Here is a 5,471-nt window from a genome sequence, read left to right on the forward strand (position 1 = left end):
AACAACGTCCTTGTCGACAGGGTTCTCTTTTACAGACATTTCTCGACAATCGATAATATATTAATATCAAGATGATATCAGTTACACCCGGTCTATGCAATGACACAATATCAAGACAAAGTTGAGACATTAAGGATGCACACAACAACAAAAAATTGAAAAGAAGAAGAAATAAATGAACGAAGAAAACCGACGCGGCCAACACACTTGCAACTGCCGGATCCAACCACTAAGGGTGAGGTATTGGGTTTTTCAACCAGAGAGAGCCTGCCTACGCAACTCCAAAGCAATGTCTTCAACAAAAACATGATGCATAAATACAGCCATTGCCAAGTGCAACCATCAAAAGTTGGATCTAGTGGTTTCACCCCAGAGCTCGAGATCTAGTGCTCTAAGAGCATCCACCAAGCTGACATCATCGCCTAGGTTAGTAACTTCAGATTATAAATCATATGCACAAATTCTCCAAGTATATTTTGCTATCAAACAATGGAATTATAACTGATTGACACATAAAAATATTTAATTAATTGACATCATTTGTTTCCTTGCCATCCTCTCTTGGTCAATCCTTATCTCGGTCAGAAACAAAACCTAATCACAAAAGAGTCCTGATCTTCAGAGGCACCTTCATTTTCTACAAATACTTTTATGGGAAATGGACATCAACCATTTTCGTTCTTGTAAAAAGATCTATCGGTGAAACCTTTTTGTTATGTAGGACATGCAGTCCTCCCATTGTCTTTCTAAAACAATATATCCCCCGCCCATTGTTCAAGACACTGGCCACAAAAATCCTAGTGTCTCCACATCTATTCTAAAATCTAGGATAACTTTTTACATGGTCAAGTCGACCTCAGTAGGGGAGCGGCAATAACGGCGCGTCGACGTCTCATTCTTGTGGCAATAGTGGACGTTTGATGGTCTCGAAATCTTGATGTAATTTTTATTATCTTTGAGATGCTTTGTACTTCCGGTGAACTTTTATAATAAATCTGATCCTTTTCACAACAAAAAATCTAGGACAACTTTGAAGCACCTTTTAACCAAAATTAGGCCATCGTTGCTTGTTTGCATCTCCAGTTCGACCGTAATGATCATTAACACAAGTATTGAACATTGCATGATACATAACATGGAGGAATCATCTTAGTGAGGGGGGATCCGAACCACTCATACCCACGAGGTCAGCAAGGATCGGTTGCCGATCACATGACATCAAAACGTGTGAACCATCAGTAACTGAAACCAAATTGAAGGGTAAAGAAGACATTTATTTATAAATGCAACAATGGCTTAGAATTTGTTCCATCTTGCATCTCATTGTTGTCAATAAACAACAACATCCAAAACATAGAGAAAAGAAGAGGACCAATAATAGCGGAGGGATCAATAGTAAGTTCAGTTAGCCCATATATGGTCAAGCAAAGCTATGCAATCATTGTGTAGTTACATTGAAGTGTAATGACAGGGTAGAATGGAGATACAACAAACATCATAGAAGTCTTCTAACATGCTACCAGGTACGAACTATGTATTTGTTCTTATAATTTCTACCGCAAGGTGTATGTCGTTTATTGATACGTAGCTCATTGACGCATTGAAATTAAGGATAAATCATTCAACTGGAAACAGCCAAAAAAATCGACAAAGGGTGGAAACAGCAAAATGGGTGGTGTCTTCTCATTCAGACCAGAATCAATAGATAAAAGCATACATTGAGTTGAAGTTTAGTAATGTTAGATTTAAGAAGATGGTGTTAAATCAATGGGTGCAGTTTTTCGATTGCATATACTGCACATATGTGATAACCCTCGCCGTGTCTCGTAATTTGAAAAATTAATGTGAAACATAGCATTTCTAGATTCATGTATTGCAATATATCCTAAGATATGCACTAAATTGTGAATATGAAGTGGTAGATTGACTTGTCATAGCAAGGCAATCAGGCGATTGATGCTCACAACACTGACAACATACATACATATATGCCGGCAACATACCCTATTTCTCAAATAATAGTGACTAAGTTAAAGGTTTATCACCAACCCTCATCAACTCATTCTATTACCAAAATGGAAATAAAAGCATTTACCAGATTCTCACATCGTGCTACAAAATTGATGAAGGTAGATAGACCATATTGTAGTTCTATCGTTCCTTGAGACTAAAAATAGTCTACTCCCTATATAACAAGCTAGCTCTACTTCATGTTATACGATCAACTCACCCAACACAATTTTCCAGAACAAAATGTGCCACGCAACTAAATAGATGAATCACACAATGGACAAAGCAATGGAACCAACATTAGCTCATCTTGGCATGCATTCTAGGGTTTGTTTGGATTGAGGCCCACTCCGCCCTACCAAAATTTTGGCATGACCAAGCAAAGGCATGAGAAGAACATTGGTTACTATACATTGTTTGGTTTGTAGCCATAGAGCCTACCTAAAAGTCGGCAAAATGGTAGGCTACCATTTGGTTTGTCGCCAAATGACTCACCAAACATTTGGCAATTCACGTCGGATAATGTTTTTTTGCCTTCAAATTCAAATTTTAGTTCATGACCAACCAATTAAACATTATATAGTGTACTCAATAATAATATTGTGAATGGACTGAAATTAACTACAACACACACTGGGACTTAATAATAAGATTCAAAGTGGACCGATGTTTCAGATTGACATAGTTCACACAAATTCTTATATACCATGCCCATTCAGGAAACAAAATTAAACTAAAGTCCAAATTCTAAGTAACCCTTTGCCTCAGCATGCTCACAGAGCCAAAAGGAGAACAAGCACAGATAGAACCATCTACCTCAATATGTCCATCTCGAATAATGTATAATGTATAATTATATAAGCTATTAAGATGGATGACTATCGGCATAAAGGGAGAACAATGATACTCCTAATGAGCAACGATATACAACAATACAGAGGTTGGTAAAAGCACAATGGTGATTTAAAAATATTCTGGTGAATTAGTAAAAAAGGACAGGGGACTTCAAGTAATCAGATGCATGTGAACTTCAAAACGTGGACTAAATGGGGCACGAGTGAGAATTTAGAACACAGGAAAGGGGATTGGTGTAGGGTTGAGGAGGCTTCGGATGCTGAGCTTTTTTGCGGGGGTACGAATGGTGTATTACTCAAGAGCAAAGAACTTTATCCCTACACAAACTAGGGATATTGTCTGGCCCGGATTGGATCCAAACAACAGCGTGCTCCTCCGTCCGGCCGAAGTTAGCAAGAACATGGCTAGTTTTATTTTGCTCCCTAGAAATATGAGTAAACACACACTCTCTTTCACCCATGAGGCTCTTCACCTCTGTCACAACCATGGGGTACATCGATATGTCCAGTGCGTTGGAGTTTATCAGTTGTACCGCCTATAGGCTATAACATTCAACAATAATTGGCAAGGTGGTCCACTGATGAGCGAGAGACCTTCCATGCATCCACCCAACTCGGCATGAAGAGCATTAGGGCGGGACCATAGCGACCTGCACGCCGAAAAAATGATGATTCCGTGTGCTTGGTCGCTGCTTGGCCACCGGGCTGCCATGGGCGTTCCTTGGTGTGTTGCAGGTGGCGGCGGTGGTGGGCCGTGGCCGCTGCTTGGCGTGCTACGGATGGCGGCGGTGGAGGGCCATGGCGACATGCGTGGTAGCGGCGCCGACGGCCACGGGGTTGGAGGAGGCAGCCATGGCGGCCCGGTGGTCGTGACGGTGGCAGAAAGGAGATCGAGCAGGCAGCGAGGCAGCGGAAACCTTCCGGATGACGGTTGAGCCTTCACGCGGCTGCTTTTCGATTTGCTAACAAGTGATAAAAAATTTGCATCACTTGGTGCCCTATTTTACATAAAATAGTCGAATACATTTTTTTTTCATCTACATTATCTATTAGAGCATCGTTTTTATTCCTTGGTGGTGTAAAAATATGTTATTCTTGTATCTATAACATCTAACGAAGATGCTCTAAGATGCTTAGCTTCTTATGTGGTGCAACTCAGTCAACAACGACAAGCCGACAAGGAATGTCTAGAAGCATTGGCCGCTACCAGAGTAGTGTAGATCGATGCCGAAACACCGTCATCCCACCTAGCGCAAACTCTCGTTGTCGGGGGTTGGGTGCGACATATGCCAATGGATGGCTTATCATGGTGGAAGCGAGTAGAACGTCGCCGGTGCCTGGAAGCGGGATGAGGCGTAGACACGAACGCCGGCGTACTTTACCCAGGTTCGGGGCTCTCCTAGGAGATAACACCCCTAGTCCTGTTCTGTGGGGTCTCCGCATGATCACTAAGGCACTAGTGAGTACAATGGTGCTCCTCGAGCTGTATGCTAGAGGTAGAAGAAGGTAGGCACGCTCTCTCCTTCCTCTAGGTATGAGTCTAGTTCTAACAGGTTGGGAACCCTTTGCATGGGTGCCCTGGGGGGTTTATATAGTCCTACCCCCTAGGGGTACATTGGTAATCTGGCCGGGTGTAGGACCCGGCTTTCAGCGTCTTTGGTCGCCAGCTTCTCCGCCGGCTGCCGGGGCCCGCCGCCTGGTGGACCCCGTCGACTGGTCTGGTACGGAGGCGACAGGCCGCTCCCGCCGCTCGCGTGTCTTGCCGGCCGCTGGTTACTGTAGCCGTGGTGCTAATGACGCATGCTTGGTCAGGGGAGCGTGGCTACAGTCCCACCGCCTGGTGGGAGATCACTGTAGCCACTCCGGGTCTCATCTGGTTAATGGTGAGCGGACCTCGAGGGAGGAACGGGCCGCCTACCGGGAGCCGGCCTCCCTCATGTTCGACTGGTCCGGCCTCTGCCGACTACCGGGCTCTCGCTGCCCAGTAGGGCCCGCCGCCTGCAGGCCATACCAACAGGTCGTCGTGGGAACAGGGCCTCGCCTGCCAGCAGGGACGTCAAGGAAGGAGTGGCAACAGTGCCACGTACAGGCAGAGATCTTCGTCTGTACGGAGTACTGTGGCCACGTCCGGCCCTGGATATGGGGGGGATGTGCTACACTGTAGCCTCACCCCGTCTCGTCTTCTTAAATGGGAGCGCAGACTCCGAGGACGTGGTGGGCCGCCTGCCAGGAGCCGGCTTCTCTGGAGGTTGCCCGCGGGAAGTCAGCCCGTCTTGGAGCCGCCTTCTTGAACTCGGTCGCCTTTCGGCAGCCGGCTGCTTGGGACAGCCGGCCACCATAAGGCGGCCCTTCTTCTTGATGTCTTGAGAGGTGCAGCCAGCCCTGATGTCTTGAAAGGCTCAGGGACTCAGGTTAGGCTACCCGTGGCCCATTACTCCGACAGCAGTCCTCGAAGCTGGTGAGGCGTCGCAGCTGATCAGCCGAGAAGCCTCAACATTTTCCTTCTCCGAGTGCTCTGGTCTTGAAGCTTCATCCGACTACCAGCGCGCCACGTGGAGGGAGTCGGCCACGACCAGTTGGACTTGACCGAAAACTTCGGACGCAACG

The sequence above is a fragment of the Triticum dicoccoides genome, chromosome 7A (genome assembly GCF_002162155.2).
Source record: "Triticum dicoccoides isolate Atlit2015 ecotype Zavitan chromosome 7A, WEW_v2.0, whole genome shotgun sequence".
Taxonomy (NCBI): Eukaryota; Viridiplantae; Streptophyta; class Magnoliopsida; order Poales; family Poaceae; genus Triticum; species Triticum dicoccoides.